This window comes from Oncorhynchus mykiss, chromosome 19, assembly GCF_057628025.1.
Source record: "Oncorhynchus mykiss isolate SJ-2025 chromosome 19, ASM5762802v1, whole genome shotgun sequence".
Lineage (NCBI taxonomy): Eukaryota > Metazoa > Chordata > Actinopteri > Salmoniformes > Salmonidae > Oncorhynchus > Oncorhynchus mykiss.
Window position 1 is genome coordinate 928,122 of NC_143040.1, and position 21,879 is coordinate 950,000.

The 21,879-nt window shown below is 42.7% G+C and overlaps 1 protein-coding gene across 1 annotated transcript in view; it reads right to left on the reverse strand.

The window, feature by feature from the left end:
• Positions 1-13,190: 13,190 nt before the first annotated feature.
• The window catches only part of LOC149974620 (WD repeat-containing protein 19-like), an 82,305-nt gene continuing 73,616 nt past the window's right edge, over positions 13,191-21,879 (reverse strand). The window contains exon 38 of the mRNA XM_090209753.1: positions 13,191-13,775. The gene's annotated coding sequence lies outside the window, so the exon portion shown is untranslated. The remainder of the gene's footprint in view (positions 13,776-21,879) is intronic.

The window sequence follows — 21,879 nt, forward strand, 5'->3', positions numbered from 1 at the left end:
CTTATACAACACCTAGATCCACTATATACAGTATCTATCACCCCTTATACAACACATAGATCCACTATATACAGTATCTATCACCCCTTATACACTATACAACACCTAGATCCACTATATACAGTATCTATCACCCCTTATACAACACCTAGATCCACTATATACAGTATCTATCACCCCTTATACAACACCTAGATCCACTATATACAGTATCTATCACCCCTTATACAACACCTAGATCCACTATATACAGTATCTATCACCCCTTATTCAACACCTAGATCCACTATATACAGTATCTATCTCTCCTTATACACTGTACAACACCTAGATCCACTATATACAGTATCTATCACCCATTATACAACACCTATATCCACTATATACAGTATCTATCACCCCTTATACAACACCTAGATCCACTATATACAGTATCTATCACCCCTTATACACTATACAACACCTAGATCCACTATATACAGTATCTATCACCCCTTATACAACACCTAGATCCACTATATACAGTATCTATCACCCCTTATACAACACCTAGATCCACTATATACAGTATCTATCACCCCTTATACACAGTACAACACCTAGATCCACTATATACAGTATCTATCACCCCTTATTCAACACCTAGATCCACTATATACAGTATCTATCACCCCTTATACAACACCTAGATCCACTATATACAGTATCTATCACCCCTTATACAACACCTAGATCCACTATATACAGTATCTATCACCCCTTATACTCTGTACAACACCTAGATCCACTATATACAGTATCTATCACCCCTTATACAACACCTAGATCCACTATATACAGTATCTATCACCCCTTATACTCTGTACAACACCTAGATCCACTATATACAGTATCTATCACCCCTTGTACAACACCTAGATCCACTATATACAGTATATATCACTCCTTATACAACACCTAGATCCACTATATACAGTATCTATCACCCCTTATACACTGTACAACACCTAGATCCACTATATACAGTATCTATCACCCCTTATTCAACACCTAGATCCACTATATACAGTATCTATCACCCCTTATACAACACCTAGATCCACTACATACAGTATCTATCACCCATTATACAACACCTAGATCCACTATATACAGTATCTATCACTCCTTATACAACACCTAGATCCACTATATACAGTATCTATCACCCCTTATACAACACCTATATCCACTATATACAGTATCTATCACCCCTTATACAACACCTAGATCCACTATATACAGTATCTATCACCCCTTATACACTGTACAACACCTAGATCCACTATATACAGTATCTATCACCCCTTGTACAACACCTAGATCCACTATATACAGTATCTATCACCCATTATACAACACCTAGATCCACTATATACAGTATCTATCACCCCTTATACAACACCTAGATCCACTATATACAGTATCTATCACCCCTTATACAACACCTAGATCCACTATATACAGTATCTATCACCCCTTATTCACTGTACAACACCTAGATCCACTATATACTGTATATATCACCCCTTATACAACACCTAGATCCACTATATACAGTATCTATCACCCCTTATACAACACCTAGATCCACTATATACAGTATCTATCACCCCTTATACACTGTACAACACCTAGATCCACTATATACAGTATCTATCACCCATTATACAACACCTATATCCACTATATACAGTATATATCACCCCTTATACAACACCTAGATCCACTATGTACAGTATATATCACCCCTTATACAACACCTAGATCCACTATATACAGTATCTATCACCCCTTATACAACACCTAGATCCACTATGTACAGTATCTATCACCCCTTGTACAACACCTAGATCCACTATATACAGTATCTATCACCCCTTATACACAGTACAACACCTAGATCCACTATATACAGTATCTATCACCCCTTATACAACACCTAGATCCACTATATACAGTATATATCACCCCTTATACAACACCTAGATCCACTATATACAGTATCTATCACCCCTTATACAACACCTAGATCCACTATATACAGTATCTATCACCCATTATACACTCTACAACACCTAGATCCACTATATACAGTATCTATCACCCCTTATACACTCTACAACACCTAGATCCACTATATACAGTATCTATCACCCCTTATACAACACCTAGATCCACTATATACAGTATCTATCACCCATTATACACTCTACAACACCTAGATCCACTATGTACAGTATCTATCACCCCTTATACAACACCTAGATCCACTATATACAGTATCTATCACCCATTATACACTCTACAACACCTAGATCCACTATATACAGTATCTATCACCCCTTATACAACACCTAGATCCACTATATACAGTATCTATCACCCCTTAAACACTCTACAACACCTAGATCCACTATATACAGTATCTATCACCCCTTATACAACACCTAGATCCACTATATACAGTATCTATCACCCCTTAAACACTCTACAACACCTAGATCCACTATATACAGTATCTATCACCCCTTATACAACACCTAGATCCACTATATACAGTATCTATCACCCCTTATACAACACCTAGATCCACTATATACAGTATCTATCACCCATTATACACTCTACAACACCTAGATCCACTATATACAGTATCTATCACCCCTTATACACTATACAACACCTAGATCCACTATATACAGTATCTATCACCCATTATACAACACCTAGATCCACTATATACAGTATCTATCACCCCTTATACAACACCTAGATCCACTATATACAGTATCTATCACCCCTTATACACTATACAACACCTAGATCCAATATATACAGTATCTATCACCATTATACAACACCTAGATCCACTATATACAGTATCTATCACCCATTATACACTCTACAACACCTAGATCCACTATATACAGTATCTATCACCCCTTATACAACACCTAGATCCACTATATACAGTATCTATCACCCATTATACACTCTACAACACCTAGATCCACTATATACAGTATCTATCACCCCTTATACAATACCTAGATCCACTATATACAGTATCTATCACCCATTATACACTCTACAACACCTAGATCCACTATATACAGTATCTATCACCCCTTATACACTCTACAACACCTAGATCCACTATATACAGTATCTATCACCCCTTATACACTCTACAACACCTAGATCCACTATATACAGTATCTATCACCCCTTATACAACACCTAGATCCACTATATACAGTATCTATCACCCCTTATTCAACACCTAGATCCACTATATACAGTATCTATCTCCCCTTATACAACACCTAGATCCACTATATACAGTATCTATCACCCCTTATACACTATACAACACCTAGATCCACTATATACAGTATCTATCACCCCTTATACACTCTACAACACCTAGATCCACTATATACAGTATCTATCACCCCTTATACCATGTACAACACCTAGATCCACTATATACAGTATCTATCACCCCTTTTACAACACCTAGATCCACTATATACAGTATCTATCACCCCTTATACAACACCTAGATCCACTATATACAGTATCTATCACCCCTTATACAACACCTAGATCCACTATATACAGTATCTATCACCCCTTATACACAGTACAACACCTAGATCCACTATATACAGTATCTATCACCCCTTATACACTCTACAACACCTAGATCCACTATATACAGTATCTATCACCCCTTATACACTCTACAACACCTAGATCCACTATATACAGTATCTATCACCCCTTATACAACACCTAGATCCACTATATACAGTATCTATCCCCCCTTATACAACACCTAGATCCACTATATACAGTATCTATCACCCCTTATACACAGTACAACACCTAGATCCACTATATACAGTATCTATCCCCCCTTATACAACACCTAGATCCACTATATACAGTATCTATCACCCCTTATACACTGTACAACACCTAGATCCACTATATACAGTATCTATCACCCCTTATACAACACCTAGATCCACTATATACAGTATCTATCACCCCTTATACACTGTACAACACCTAGATCCTCTATATACAGTATCTATCACCCCTTATTCAACACCTAGATCCACTATATACAGTATCTATCACTCCTTATTCATAACATTTTTAACCTAATGAAACTAAGGAACACACTCAAACACAGTGGTAGTGACAGCTGTTGCAGGAGCTAAACTCAAACACAGTGGTAGTGACAGCTGTTGCAGGAGAGGTGGTGGTACCAGCTGCTACAGGAGCTAAACTCAAACACAGTGTATTACCTGCTAGCAGGAGGAGAACCATCAGAGGCTTCATATCCATGTCCTTTTAGGTCTCTGTTGAGGTGAACCACACAACATCAATCATACATGAACCCCGTTAGATCTTCCGTTAACCAGTGTTGAAGGATGATGTCATTGACCAACATTAATTAGATATTAGTCAATGTTATAAAATCATATGATGTTCATTGATATTCAAACAGCAGTCCTATAATACCTTCAGTTGTATTAACAGTGTCCCCTATGTGTTTACCAGTAGATGTCTTATCAGCCTGCTTCCAATGTCTTCAGCCCTCTGCTCTGCTTTCACTGTAGATTACTGTTTTATTATCATTATTCTTATTATTATTATTATCATTATTATTATTATTATCATCATTATCATTGTTATTATCATTGTTATTATTATCATTATTATTATCATCTTCATCATTACTATTATTATCATCATCATCATTACTATTATTATCATCATTATTATCATCTTCATCATTACTATTATTATCATCATTATTATCCTCTTCATCATTACTATTGTTATCATCATTATTATCATCGTCATCATTACTAGTATTATCATCATTATTATCATCGTCATCATTACTATTATTATCATCATTATTATCATCATCATCATTACTATTATTATCATCATTATTATCATCTTCATCATTACTATTATTATCATCATTATTGTTATTATTATTATTATTGTTATCATCATTATTATCCTCTTCATCATTACTATTGTTATCATCATTATTATTATTATCATCATTATTATCCTCTTCATCATTACTATTGTTATCATCATTATTATCATCATCATCATTACTATTATTATCATCATTATTATCATCATCATCATTACTATTATTATCATCATTATTATCATCGCCATCATTACTATTATTATCATCATTATTGTTATCATCATTATTATTATTATCATCATTATTATCCTCTTCATCATTACTATTGTTATCATCATTATTATCATCGTCACTAGTATTATCATCATTATTATCATCATCATCATTACTATTATTATCATCATTATTATCATCATCATCATTACTATTATTATCATCATTATTATCATCTTCATCATTACTATTATTATCATCATCATCATTACTATTATTATCATCATTATTATCATCATCATCATTACTATTATTATCATCATTATTATCATCGCCATCATTACTATTATTATCATCATTATTGTTATTATTATTATTATTGTTATCATCATTATTAACCTCTTCATCATTACTAGTGTTATCATCATTATTATTATTATCATCATTATTATCCTCTTCATCATTACTATTGTTATCATCATTATTATCATCATCATCATTATTATTATTATCATCATTATTATCATCATCATCATTACTATTATTATCATCATTATTATCATCGCCATCATTACTATTATTATCATCATTATTGTTATCATCATTATTATTATTATCATCATTATTATCCTCTTCATCATTACTATTGTTATCATCATTATTATCATCGTCATCATTACTAGTATTATCATCATTATTATCATCATCATCATTACTATTATTATCATCATTATTATCATCATCATCATTACTATTATTATCATCATTATTATCATCGCCATCATTACTATTATTATCATCATTATTGTTATTATTATTATTATTGTTATCATAATTATTATTATTATCATTATTATTATTAGTATTATTATCATTATTATTATCATTATTATTATTATTATTATCATTAATATTATCATCATCATCATCATCATCATCATCATCATTACTATTATTGTCAATATTATTATTATTATTATTATTATTATCAGTATTATTATTATTAGTAGTATTATTATTATTATCAGTATTATTATTATTATTATTATTATCATCATTATTATCATCATTATAATAATTATCATAATCATTATTATTATTATCATCATTATTATGATCATTATTATTATTATCATCATTATTATGATCATTATTATTATTATCATCAATATTATTATTATTATCATCATTATTATTAATATTATTTATTTAACCTTCTAAAAGTATAGCGCACTACTTAGGCACCCTATTCCCCATATACAGTGTAGTGCACTACTTAGGCACCCTATACCCCATATACATTATAGTGCCACAGTTCGCCTACATCTATGGGTTTAAAACTATAGTGTCCCATTAATAACGGATGGCAACAGTTAACCTACATCTATGGGTTTACACCTATAGCATCCCGTTAATAACAGATGGCAACAGTTAACCTACATCTATGGGTTTACACCTATAGCATCCCGTTAATAACAGATGTAGCAGCTTTCAGTTGCATAGTTAGGTCTAAGACTACTAATGTCTTGAAATAGGAAGAAAAATTTATATACAATTTGAACAAGCAATCATGACAATCAAATTCACCGAAGCTGCTTCTTACCTGAGAATATCAGAGACTTTGTGTCAGCTAGGACCTGTAGACCTCTCAGATGAGAAAATATGCACAAATAACTTCTCTTCTCTTTCTGAGAACTAAAGATGAGCAACTCCTGGGCAGAGGGGGTTTTGTACGATGACAGAAAATGAGACTTGACCAACCAGTGTGGCTCTAACTTGCGGGACTCGTTTTTCCGCTGGCATTCATGAGCGTCAATCACTCCTTTAAAAAAAGAGACCCGCATAACGACTAACCGAAATCAAAAACTGACTCCTGACCCTTAATAACAAAACACAAAAAACACCCTCAGTGTTATGATGTTTATTCAAACCCAGCTGAAAACAAACACGGATCAATCACAGTTATTCATAAAGCCCTTCTTACATCTGCTGATATCTCAAAGTGCTGTACAGAAACCCAGCCTAAAACCCACAAACAGCAAGCAATGCAGGTGTAGAAGCACGGTGGCTAGGAAAAACTCCCTAGAAAGGCCGGAACCTAGGAAAGAAACCTAGAGAGGAACCAGGCTCTGATGGGTGGCCAGTCCTTTTCTGGCTGTACCAGATAGAGACTTAAGAGTATGTGGCTACTAAGGTCCCGTGAACAGGTCAGGGTTCAACAGTCGCAGGTAGAACAGCAGAAACTGAATCAGCAGCATGGTGTAGTCGCCCCCCAGGAGGGGAGATAGAAACCAGTCGGACAGGCTGGGAGCATACCTATGAACACACAGATCAGACAGACTGACCTTAGCTCCCTGGCTATGCAACATAGATACTGGGCTCTGAGACAGGGGGGTTCAGGGCACCGTCTAAAGTTACCTCCGGACAGGGCCAAACAGGCAGGATGCCCACAGCCCCAACACCACTAGAGGAATATCAACAGACCTTACTACCCTGAGACAAGGCTGAGTGTAGCCCACGAAGATCTGACAGAGTAGGGGGGTTCTCTATACTGTCAGATAGAGCAGCATGATTACAGTTCTCTACGCTGTCAGATAGAGCAGCATGATTATAGTTCTCTACACTGTCAGATAGAGCAGCATGATTACAGTTCTCTATACTGTCAGATAGAGCAGCATGATTATAGTTATCTATACTGTCAGATAGAGCAGCATGATTATAGTTCTCTATACTGTCAGATAGAGCAGCATGATTACAGTTCTCTATACTGTCAGATAGAGCAGCATGATTATAGTTCTCTATACTGTCAGATAGAGCAGCATGATTACAGTTCTCTATACTGTCAGATAGAGCAGCATGATTACAGTTCTCTATACTGTCAGATAGAGCAGCATGATTACAGTTCTCTATACTGTCAGATAGAGCAGCATGATTACAGTTCTCTATACTGTCAGATAGAGCAGCATGATTACAGTTCTCTATACTGTCAGATAGAGCAGCATGATTACAGTTCTCTACACTGTCAGATAGAGCAGCATGATTACAGTTCTCTATACTGTCAGATAGAGCAGCATGATTATAGTTCTCTATACTGTCAGATAGAGCAGCATGATTACAGTTCTCTATACTGTCAGATAGAGCAGCATGATTACAGTTCTCTATACTGTCAGATAGAGCAGCATGATTACAGTTCTCTATACTGTCAGATAGAGCAGCATGATTATAGTTCTCTATACTGTCAGATAGAGCAGCATGATTACAGTTCTCTATACTGTCAGATAGAGCAGCATGATTACAGTTCTCCATACTGTCAGATAGAGCAGCATGATTACAGTTCTCTATACTGTCAGATAGAGCAGCATGATTACAGTTCTCTATACTGTCAGATAGAGCAGCATGATTACAGTTCTCTATACTGTCAGATAGAGCAGCATGATTACAGTTCTCTAGTTCTCTAAACCTCTAGTGAATGGTCTATAAAACCTTACCTCTATATTCTCTAAAACGATGTTGGAGGCGGCTTATGGTAGAGAAATCAACATTTAATTATCTGGCAAAAGCTATGGTGGGCATTCCTGCAGTCAGCATGCCAATTGCACTTTCCCTCAAAACATGAGACATCTGTGGCCTTGTGTTGTGTGACAACGATGCACATTTTAAAGTGGCCTTTTATTGTCCCCCAGCACAAGGTGCGCCTGTGTAATGATCACGCTGTTTATTCAGCTTCTTGACATGCCACACCTGTCAGGTGGATGGATTGTCTTGAAAAAGGAGAAATGCTCACTAACAGGGATGTAAATACACTTGAAACACGTTTTTTTGTGCGTATGGAACATTTCTGAGATGTTTTATTTCAGCTCATGAAACATGGGATATTCAACAGCATATATTAAATAATAGGTCTGACTCAGATCACCAGAATACAGTAAGATACCAACTGACCTGTTCTAGAATCCTCATGTGACAGTAAGATACCAACTGACCTGTTCTGGATTCCTCATGTGACAGTAAGAATCCAACCGACCTGTTCTAGAATCCTCATGTGACAGTAAGATACCAACTGACCTGTTCTAGAATCCTCATGTGACAGTAAGAAACCAACTGACCTGTTCTAGAATCCTCTTAACAAAACAGTCAGGGCCCAACCTTACCCATAAACACACAGCGTAGAACCCCCCCCCCCCCCCCCTCAGCATTTCACTGTGAGATCTACTACAGCTGTTGTATTCAGCATTTCACTGTAAGGTCTACTACACCTGTTGTATTCAGCATTTCACTGTGAGGTCTACTACACCTGTTGTATTCAGCATTTCACTGTAAGGTCTACTACACCTGTTGTATTCAGCATTTCACTGTGAGGTCTACTACACCTGTTGTATTCAGCATTTCACTGTGAGGTCTACTACACCTGTTGTATTCAGCATTTCACTGTGAGGTCTACTACACCTGTTGTATTCAGCATTTCACTGTCAGGTCTACTACACCTGTTGTTTTTGGCGCATGTGACAAATAACATTTGATTTAATTATAAAGTCCCCAGTAACCCAGAGGCACATACTTCCCCCAGAAGCATCTCAGAACTTCTCACATCCTGTTTAGGCACCTTGTTGGGAAGAAAAACTCAAAATGAACAGCATTCCCAAAACCTGCTCCCAACAACCCTTCCTCCCCACCCCTCCCACCACCCCTCTCCTCCTCCCCAATTTTTCATTTTTTGATTTGTTAAAAAAGTTTGAAATATCCAATAAATGTCGTTCCACTTCATGATTGTGTCCCACTTGTTGTTGATTCTTCACAAAAAAATACAGTTTTATATCTTTATGTTTGAAGCCTGAAATGTGGCAAAAGGTCACAAAGTTCAAGGGGGCCGAATACTTTCGCAAGGCACTGTAGATCCTGTTGTACCCGTTTTCCTTGCCTGACACTGTTATCCTCTCTGCTACAGTTCTGCCCTCTCTGACTCTGGTCCCTGTCTCCAGTCCCACGTCTCGTCATCCTGCTACTCTGTCCTGGATTATCCACTCTACTACTCCCTTGGATTTCCCTACAGACCTGCTTATCCTGTCCCAACCCCTCTCACTCTAGTCTCAGCCTCCGCACCTGGTTCCCTGCAACCCGCCCGAGCTTCCCCTGACCTGCACTCCATCGCCCCCCTGTGTTTCAATAAATACTTTGGTTACTTCATCCCAGTCTCCTCGTCTGAGAATGCTCTTGGGTTCCCCTGTTCCACTTCGCGTAACACACCGGATGTGTACCAAGCTCACTAAAAGTGGCAGTAATAAAGCCTCTCTTGAAAAAGCCAAACCTTGATCCAGTTTTTTAAATATTTTCTAGAGTCACTGACGTGATCTTCCTGTCCAGGTTTGGTGCCCCTCTCGGGTTCGTGCCGTGGGGGATATCTTCATGGGCTATACTCGGTCATGTCTCAGGGTAGTAAGTTGGTGGTTTGAAGATATCTTTTTAGTGGGGTTAAATCCTATATCCTAGTACTTCTGTCCTATTCGGTGTCCTGTGTGAATTTAAGTGTGCTCTCTCTAATTCTCTCTTTCTCTCTCTCTCGGAGGACCTGAGCCCTAGGCCCATGCCTCAGGACTACCTGGCCTGATGACTCCTCGTTGTCCCCAGTCCACCTGGTCGTGCTGCTGCTCCAGTTTCAACTGTTCTGCCTGTGGCTAGGGAACCCTGACCTGTTCACTGGACGTGCTACCTTGTCCCGGACATGCTGTTTTCAACACACTCTCTCCCTGCCGTCTCTAACTCTGAATGATCAGCTATGAAAAGTCAACTGACATTTACTCCTGATGTGCTGACTTGCTGCACCCTCGATAACCACTGTGATTATTATTATTATTATCTGACCCTGCTGGTCATCTATGAACATTTGAACATCTTGGCCATGTTCTGTTATAATCTCCACCCGGCACAGCCAAAAGAGGACTGGCCACCCTTCAGAGCCTGGTTTCTTCCTAGGTTCCGGCCTTTCTAGGGAGTTTTTCCTAGCCACCGTGCTTTTGGGGGGTTTTAGGCAGGGTTTCTGTACAGCACTTTGAGATATCAGCTGATGTAAGAAGGGCTTTATAAATACATTTGATTGATTGAATGGTGGACAGGTTTGACCGCTAGGTTTTATGGGTATTATGACACCTCCACTGTTGTGCTCTATGGAACAGATACAAAGATGAGTCCTCTATCCATCTCTATGGAACAGATACAAAGATGAGTCCTCTATCCATCTCTATGGAACAGATACAAAGATGAGTCCTCTATCCATTTCTATGGAACAGATACAGATGAGTCCTCTATCCATCTCTATGGAACAGATACAAAGATGAGTCCTCTATCCATCTCTATGGAACAGATACAAAGATGAGTCCTCTATCCATCTCTATGGAACAGATATGGATAGAGGACTCATCTGTATCTGTTCCATAGAGATGGATAGAGGACTCATCTGTCTCTATGGAACAGATACAGATGAGTCCTCTATCCATCTCTATGGAACAGATACAAAGATGAGTCCTCTATCCATCTCTATGGAACAGATACAGATGAGTCCTCTATCCATCTCTATGGAACAGATACAGATGAGTCCTCTATCCATCTCTATGGAACAGATACAGATGAGTCCTCTATCCATCTCTATGGAACAGATACAGGTGAGTCCTCTATCCATCTCTATGGAACAGATACAAAGATGAGTCCTCTATCCATCTCTATGGAACAGATACAAAGATGAGTCCTCTATCCATCTCTATGGAACAGATACAGATGAGTCCTCTATCCATCTCTATGGAACAGATACAAAGATGAGTCCTCTATCCATTTCTATGGAACAGATACAAAGATGAGTCCTCTATCCATCTCTATGGAACAGATACAAAGATGAGTCCTCTATCCATCTCTATGGAACAGATACAAAGATGAGTCCTCTATCCATCTCTATGGAACAGATACAAAGATGATATCATTGTTATTCATATATTCATTGTTAACTTTGTGATATTTCAGACAGTCAAACTCCTCCACAAGAGAAAAAATATATTTAATATTCATATTTAATATTCATATTTTTTAACAACGTCGACATGAATGAATTCATGGCTTCAATGCAGATATGTAGAGTACATAAGTTACAATAACAATGGTCTACAGCTGTCTATATCAACAGTTTAACAGGTGGTAGAGAAACATGGAGGAGGAGGAGGTCTACAGCTATCTATATCAACAGTTTAACAGGTGGTAGAGAAACATGGAGGAGGAGGAGGACGTCTACAGCTGTCTATATCAACAGTTTAACAGGTGGTAGAGAAACATGGAGGAGGAGGAGGTCTACAGCTGTCTATATCAACAGTTTAACAGGTGGTAGAGAAACATGGAGGAGGAGGAGGACGTCTACAGCTGTCTATATCAACAGTTTAACAGGTGGTAGAGAAACATGGAGGAGGAGGACATCTACAGCTGTCTATATCAACAGTTTAACAGGTGGTAGAGAAACATGGAGGAGGAGGACGTCTACAGCTGTCTATATCAACAGTTTAACAGGTGGTAGAGAAACATGGAGGAGGAGGTCTACAGCTGTCTATATCAACAGTTTAACAGGTGGTAGAGAAACATGGAGGAGGAGGTCTACAGCTGTCTATATCAACAGTTTGACAGGTGGTAGAGAAACATGGAGGAGGAAGAGGTCTACAGCTGTCTATATCAACAGTTTGACAGGTGGAAGAGAAACATGGAGGAGGAGGACGTCTACAGCTGTCTATATCAACAGTTTAACAGGTGGTAGAGAAACATGGAGGAGGAGGACGCCTACAGCTGTCTATATCAACAGTTTGACAGGTGGTAGAGAAACATGGAGGAGGAGGTCTACAGCTGTCTATATCAACAGTTTAACAGGTGGTAGAGAAACATGGAGGAGGAGGTCTACAGCTGTCTATATCAACAGTTTAACAGGTGGTAGAGAAACATGGAGGAGGAGGTCTACAGCTGTCTATATCAACAGTTTAACAGGTGGTAGAGAAACATGGAGGAGGAGGACGTCTACAGCTGTCTATATCAACAGTTTAACAGGTGGTAGAGAAACATGGAGGAGGAGGACGTCTACAGCTGTCTATATCAACAGTTTAACAGGTGGTAGAGAAACATGGAGGAGGAGGACGTCTACAGCTGTCTATATCAACAGTTTAACAGGTGGTAGAGAAACATGGAGGAGGACGTCTACAGCTGTCTATATCAACAGTTTGACAGGTGGTAGAGAAACATGGAGGAGGAGGAGGACGTCTACAGCTGTCTATATCAACAGTTTAACAGGTGGTAGAGAAACATGGAGGAGTGGATTATGTCACTGGCTCCCGTTCCCCTATCACAGGAGGTTGGTAGCTCCTTAATCCGGGAGGACGGGCTCGTGGTAATGTCCTGAGAGGAATGAGTGGGAAGGTATTTAAACACGTGGCTTCCATTGTTTCCGTTCCAGACATTATGACGATCCGTCCTCCCCCCCCAGCAGCAGTCCTCTATGTCGTACACCACCAGGCCACATCACCACAGATCTCTGGGAAAACACACAAATAACAGTCTCAGAAAACCATTACCACATTTAATATTCACACATACTTGTGGGCATATGGTGTGTGTGTGTGTCTATGCAGGTAGCTGGAACAGTGTGTGTCTGTAACTGTATCAGTGCTCTGATTGGTCAGGCTTGCAGGAACAGTGTGTGTGTTGACCTGTATCAGTGCTCTGATTGGTCAGGCTTGCAGGAACAGTGTGTGTGTTGACCTGTATCGGTGCTCTGATTGGTCAGGCTTGCAGGAACAGTGTGTGTGTTGACCTGTATCAGTGCTCTGATTGGTCAGGCTTGCAGGAACAGTGTGTGTGTTTACCTGTATCAGTGCTCTGATTGGTCAGGCTGCAGGAATAGTGTGTGTGTTTACCTGTATCAGTGCTCTGATTGGTCAGGCTGCAGGAACAGTGTGTGTGTTTACCTGTATCAGTGCTCTGATTGGTCAGGCTGCAGGAACAGTGTGTGTGTTTACCTGTATCAGTGCTCTGATTGGTCAGGCTGCAGGAACAGTGTGTGTTGACCTGTATCAGTGCTCTGATTGGTCAGGCTTGCAGGAACAGTGTGTGTGTTTACCTGTATCAGTGCTCTGATTGGTCAGGCTGCTGGAACAGTGTGTGTGTTTACCAGTATCAGTGCTCTGATTGGTCAGGCTGCAGGAACAGTGTGTGTGTTGACCTGTATCAGTGCTCTGATTGGTCAGGCTTGCAGGAACAGTGTGTGTGTTGACCTGTATCAGTGCTCTGATTGGTCAGGCTGCCGGAACAGTGTGTGTGTTTACCTGTATCAGTGCTCTGATTGGACAGGCTGCAGGAACAGTGTGTGTGTTGACCTGTATCAGTGCTCTGATTGGTCAGGCTGCAGGAACAGTGTATGTGTTTACCTGTATCAGTGCTCTGATTGGTCAGGCTGCAGGAACAGTGTATGTGTTTACCTGTATCAGTGCTCTGATTGGTCAGGCTGCAGGAACAGTGTGTGTTGACCTGTATCAGTGCTCTGATTGGTCAGGCTGCAGGAACAGTGTGTGTTTACCTGTATCAGTGCTCAACCAATACATCAACCAACCAATACATCAACCAACCAACCAATACATCAACCAACCAATACAACCAACCAACCAATACATCAACCAACCAATACATCAACCAACCAATACATCAACCAACCAACCAATACATCAACCAACCAATACAACCAACCAACCAATACATCAACCAACCAATACATCAACCAACCAATACATCAACCAACCAATACACCAACCAACCAATACATCAACCAATACATCAACCAATACATCAACCAACCAATACATCAACCAATACATCAACCAATACATCAACCAATACATTAACCAATCAACCAATCAATACACCAACCAATACATCAACCAACCAATACATCAACCAATACATCAACCAATACATCAACCAATACATTAACCAATCAACCAATCAATACACCAACCAATACATCAACCAACCAATACATCAACCAATACATTAACCAACCAATACATCAACCAATACATTAATCAATCAACCAATCAATACACCAACCAATACATTAATCAATCCATAATCACAGCATCAGGTATAATCAACTGGCCCCCAGGAGTGTAGTTGTATCCTAGTGGAGGATGCTGGGTGGTGGTATAGGAGTAGAGGATGCTGGGTAGTGGGATAGCAGTAGAGTATGCTGGGTAGTGGGATAGCAGTAGAGGATGCTGGGTAGTGTAGTTCTACCTTAACCAGGATGTATGAGTGGATGATCTTAACCAGGATGTATGAGTGGATGATGCTGGGTAGTGTAGTTCTACCTTAACCAGGATGTATGAGTGGAGGATGCTGGGTAGTTTAGCCACACTCATGTATACGATTGATCACAGAGCCGTGCGACCTCCATAGACAAACATTGGCAGTAGAATGGCCCTTACTGAAGAGCTCAGTGACTTTCAACGTGGCATCGTCATAGGATGCCAGCTTTCCAACAAGTCAGTTTGTCAAATTTCTTCCCTGCTAGAGCTTCCCCCGGTCAACTGTAAGTGCTGTTATTGTGAAGTGGAAATGTCTAGGAGCAACAATGGCTCAGCCGCGAAGTGGTAGGCCACACAAGCTCACAGAACGGGACCGCCGAGTGCTGAAGCGAGTAAAAATCATCTGTCTTCGGTTGCAACACCTCACTACCGAGTTCCAAACTGCCTCTGGAAGCAACACTCACTACCGAGTTCCAAACTGCCTCTGGAAGCAACCCCTCACTACCGAGTTCCAAACTGCCTCTGGAAGCAACACTCACTACAGAGTTCCAAACTGCCTCTGGAAGCAACCCCTCACTACAGAGTTCCAAAGTGCCTCTGGAAGCAACACTCACTACACAGTTCCAAACTGCCTCTGGAAGCAACCCCTCACTACAGAGTTCCAAACTGCCTCTGGAAGCAACCCCTCACTACCGAGTTCCAAACTGCCTCTGGAAGCAACACTCACTACAGAGTTCCAAACTGCCTCTGGAAGCAACACTCACTACCGAGTTCCAAACTGCCTCTGGAAGCAACACTCACTACAGAGTTCCAAACTGCCTCTGGAAGCAACACTCACTACAGAGTTCCAAACTGCCTCTGGAAGCAACCCCTCACTACAGAGTTCCAAACTGCCTCTGGAAGCAACACTCACCACAGAGTTCCAAACTGCCTCTGGAAGCAACCCCTCACTACAGAGTTCCAAACTGCCTCTGGAAGCAACCCCTCACTACCGAGTTCCAAACTGCCTCTGGAAGCAACACTCACTACCGAGTTCCAAACTGCCTCTGGAAGCAACACTCACTACAGAGTTCCAAACTGCCTCTGGAAGCAACCCCTCACTACAGAGTTCCAAACTGCCTCTGGAAGCAACACTCACTACAGAGTTCCAAACTGCCTCTGGAAGCAACCCCTCACTACAGAGTTCCAAACTGCCTCTGGAAGCAACACTCACTACAGAGTTCCAAACTGCCTCTGGAAGCAACCCCTCACTACAGAGTTCCAAACTGCCTCTGGAAGCAACCCCTCACTACAGAGTTCCAAACTGCCTCTGGAAGCAACGTCAGCACAATAACTGTTTGTCGGGAGATTCATGATATTGGGTAGTGTAGTGGTAGAGCAGTAGAGGATGCTGGCTAGTGTAGTGGTAGAGCAGTAGAGGATGCTGGCTAGTGTAGTGGTATAGCAGTAGAGGATGCTGGGTGGTGGGATAGCAGTAGAGGATACTGGGTAGTGTAGTGGTATAGCATTAGAGGATGCTGGGTAGTGTAGTGGTATAGCAGTAGAGGATGCTGGGTAGTGTAGTGGTATAGCAGTAGAGGATGCTGGCTAGTGTAGTGGTAGAGCAGTAGAGGATGCTGGCTAGTGTAGTGGTAGAGCAGTAGAGGATACTGGGTAGTGTAGTGGTATAGCAGTAGAGGATGCTGGGTAGTGTAGTGGTATCGCAGTAGAGGATGCTGGGTAGTGTAGTGGTATAGCAGTAGAGGATGCTGGGTAGTGTAGTTCTACCTTAACCAGGATGTATGAGTGGAGGATCATGAGGTTGGTGTTCATCTCAGCAGGGATTCTGATCTTCTGTGTCTGCAGCTCAGTGTACATACTGAACAGCAGTACGTACTCTGCTGCTACTCTCTGTTTATCTTTTACTCTGCTGCTACTCTCTGTTTATTATCTATGCATAGTCACTTTACCTGTACATGTACATATTACCTCAATTACCTCGACTAACCGGTGCCCCCCTCATTGACTCTGTACCGGTACCACCTGTATATATCGCTACTGTTATCTGACTGCTGCTCTCCTTAACTATTTGTCATTTTTAGTCTTTACCTACGTATTTTTGGCTTAACACATATTTTTCTTGAAATTGTTGGTTAAGGGCTTGTAAAGTCAGCATTTCACTGTCAGGTCCACTACACCTGTTGTTTTTGACGCATGTGACAAATATCATTTGATTTAATTATAAAGTCCCCAGTAACCCAGAGGCACATACTTCCCCCAGAAGCATCTCAGAACTTCTCACATCCTGTTTAGCCACCTTGCTGGGAAGAAAAACAAAAAATGAACAGCATTCCCAAAACCTGCTCCCAACAACCCTTCCTCCTCCTCCTCCTTCCACCCCTCCCTCCTCCTCCTCCCACCACCCATCCCTCCTCCTCCTCCCACCACCCCTCCCTCCTCCTCCTTCCACCACCCCTCCCTCCTCCTCCTTCCACCACCCCTCCTCCCTCCTCCTCCTCCCACCACCCCTCCTCCCTCTCCTTCCACCACTTCATGGGCTCCACCCCTCCATCCTCCTCCTCCTCCTCCTTCCACCACTTCATGGGCTCCACCCCTCCCTCCTCCTTCCACCACCCCTCCCTCCTCCTCCTCCTTCCACCACTTCATGGGCTCCACCCCTCCCTCCTCCTCCTCCTCCCACCACCCCTCCCTCCTCCCTCTCCTTGCACCACTTCATGGGCTCCACCCCTCCCTCCTCCTCCTCCTCCTTCCACCACTTCATGGGCTCCACCTCTCCCTCCTCCTCCTCCTCCTTCCACCACTTCATGGGCTCCACCCCTCCCTCCTCCCTCCTCCTCCTCCTCCTCCCACCACCCCTCTCTCCTCCTCATCCTCCTCCTCCCTCCTCCTCCTCCTTCCACCACTTCAAGGGCTCCACCCCTCCCTCCTCCTCCTCCCACCACCCCTCCCTCCTCCTCCTCCTCCTCCTCCCTCCTCCTCCTCCTCCTCCTCCTCCTCCTCCTCCTCCTCCTCCTCCTCCTCCCACCACTTCATGGGCTCCACCCCTCCCTCCTCCTCCTCCTCCTCCTCCTCCCACCACCCCTCCCTCCTCCTCCTCCTCCTCCTCCTCTTCCTTCCACCACTTCATGGGCTCCACCCCTCCCTCCTCCTCCTCCTCCTTCCACCACCCCTCCCTCCTCCTCCTCCTTCCACCACTTCATGGGCTCCACCCCACCCTCCTCCTCCTCCTCCTCCTCCCACCACCCCTCCCTCCTCCTCCTCCTCCTCCTCCTCCTCCTCCTCCCTCTTCCTCCTCCTCCTCCTCCTTCCACCACTTCATGGGCTCCACCCCTCCCTCCTCCTCCTTCCACCACCCCTCCCTCCTCCTCCTCCTCCTTCCACCACCCCTCCTTCCTCCTCCTCCTTCCACCACTTCATGGGCTCCACCCCTCCCTCCTCCTCCTTCCACCACCCCTCCCTCCTCCTCCTCCTCCTTCCACCACCCCTCCTTCCTCCTCCTCCTTCCACCACTTCATGGGCTCCACCCCTCCCTCCTCCTCCTCCTCCTTCCACCACCCCTCCCTCCTCCTACTCCTCCTTCCACCACTTCATGGGCTCCACCCCTCCCTCCTCCTCCTCCCACCACCCCTCCCTCCTCCTCCTCCTTCCTCCTCCTCCTCCTTCTTCCACCACTTCATGGGCTCCACCCCTCCCTCCTCCTCCTCCCTCCACCCCTCCCTCCTCCTCCTCCTCCTTCCACCACTTCATGGGCTCCACCCCTCCCTCCTCCTCCTCCCACCACCCCTCCCTCCTCATCCTCCTCCCTCCTCCTCCTTCCACCACTTCATGGGCTCCACCCCTCCCTCCTCCTCCTCCTCCTCCTTCCACCACCCCTCCCTCCTCCTACTCCTCCTTCCACCACCCCTCCCTCCTCCTCCTCCTCCTTCCACCACTTCATGGGCTCCACCCCTCCCTCCTCCTCCTTCCACCACCCCTCCCTCCTCCTCCTCCTTCCACCACTCCTCCTTCCACCACTTCATCCTCTCCGCTACAGTTCTGCCCTCTCTGACTCTGGTCCCTGTCTCCAGTCCAACGTCTTGTCATCCTGCTACTCTGTCCTGGATTCCCCACTCTACTACTCCCTTGGATTTCCCTACAGACCTGCTTATCCTGTCCCAACCCCTCTCACTCTAGTCTCAGCCTCCGCACCTGGTTCCCTGCAACCCGCCCGAGCTTCCCCTGACCTGCACTCCACCCCCCCCCCCTGTGTTTCAATAAATACCTTGGTTACTTCATCCCAGCCTCCTCGTCTGAGAATGCTCTTGCGTTCCCCTGTTCCACTCCGCGTAACACACCGGATGTGTACCAAGCTCACTAAAAGTGGCAGTAATAAAGCCTCTCTTGAAAAAGCCAAACCTTGATCCAGTTTTTTAAATATTTTCTAGAGTCACTGACGTGATCTTCCTGTCCAGGTTTGGTGCCCCCCTCGGGTTCGTGCCGTGGGGGATATCTTCATGGGCTATACTCGGTCATGTCTCAGGGTAGTAAGTTGGTGGTTTGAAGATATCTTTTTAGTGGGTGGGGTTATATCCTAGTACTTCTCCTGTCCTATTTGGCGTCCTGTGTGAATTTAAGTGTGCTCTCTCTAATTCTCTCTTTCTTTCTCTCTCTCGGAGAACCTGAGCCCTAGGCCCATGCCTCAGGACTACCTGGCCTGATGACTCCTCGTTGTCCCCAGTCCACCTGGTCGTGCTGCTGCTCCAGTTTCAACTGTTCTGCCTGCGGCTATGGAACCCTGACCTGTTCACTGGACGTGCTACCTTGTCCCGGACATGCTGTTTTTAACACACTCTCTCCCTGCTGTCTCTAACTCTGAATGATCGGCTATGAAAAGCCATATGACATTTACTCCTGATGTGCTGACTTGCTGCACCCTCGATAACCACTGTGATCATTATTATCTGACCCTGCTGGTCATCTATGAACATTTGAACATCTTGGCCATGTTATGTTATAATCTCCACCCGGCACAGCCAAAAGAGGACTGGCCACCCCTCATAGCCTGGTTTCTTCCTGGGTTCCGGCCTTTCTAGGGAGTTTTTCCTAGCCACCGTGCTTCTACACCTGCATTGCTTGCTTTTTGGGGGTTTTAGGCATCGTTTCTGTACAGCACTTTGAGATATCAGCTGATGTAAGAAGGGCTTTATAAATACATTTGATTGATTGAATGGTGGACAGGTTTGACCGCTAGGTGTCATGGGTATTATGACACCTCCACTGTTGTGCTCCATGGAACAGATACAAAGATGAGTCCTCTATCCATCTCTATGGAATATATTCATTGTTAACTTTGTAATATTTCAGACAGTCAAACTCCTCCACAAGAGCAAAAATATATTTAATATTCATATTTTTTTACATCGTCGACATGAATTAATTCATGGAAAACAAGCTTCAATGCAGATGTGTAGAGTACATAAGTTAAAATAACAATGGTCTACAGCTGTCTATATCAACAGTTTAACAGGTGGTAGAGAAACATGGAGGAGGAGGTCTACAGCTGTCTATATCAACAGTTTAACAGGTGGTAGAGAAACATGGAGGAGGAGGAGGTCTACAGCTGTCTATATCAACAGTTTAACAGGTGGTAGAGAAACATGGAGGAGGAGGAGGTCTACAGCTGTCTATATCAACAGTTTAACAGGTGGTAGAGAAACATGGAGGAGGAGGAGGAGGTTTACAGCTGTCTATATCAACAGTTTAACAGGAGGTAGAGAAACATGGAGGAGGAGGAGGACGTCTACAGCTGTCTATATCAACAGTGACAGGTGGTAGAGAAACATGGAGGAGGAGGACGTCTACAGCTGTCTATATCAACAGTTTAACAGGTGGTAGAGAAACATGGAGGAGGAGGAGGTCTACAGCTGTCTATATCAACAGTTTAACAGGAGGTAGAGAAACATGGAGGAGGAGGACGCCTACAGCTGTCTATATCAACAGTTTAACAGGTGGTAGAGAAACATGGAGGAGGAGGAGGTCTACAGCTGTCTATATCAACAGTTTAACAGGTGGTAGAGAAACATGGAGGAGGAGGACGTCTACAGCTGTCTATATCAACAGTTTAACAGGTGGTAGAGAAACATGGAGGAGGAGGACGTCTACAGCTGTCTATATCAACAGTTTGACAGGTGGTAGAGAAACATGGAGGAGGACGTCTATATCAACAGTTTAACAGGTGGTAGAGAAACATGGAGGAGGAGGAGGTCTACAGCTGTCTATATCAACAGTTTGACAGGTGGTAGAGAAACATGGAGGAGGAAGAGGTCTACAGCTGTCTATATCAACAGTTTGACAGGTGGT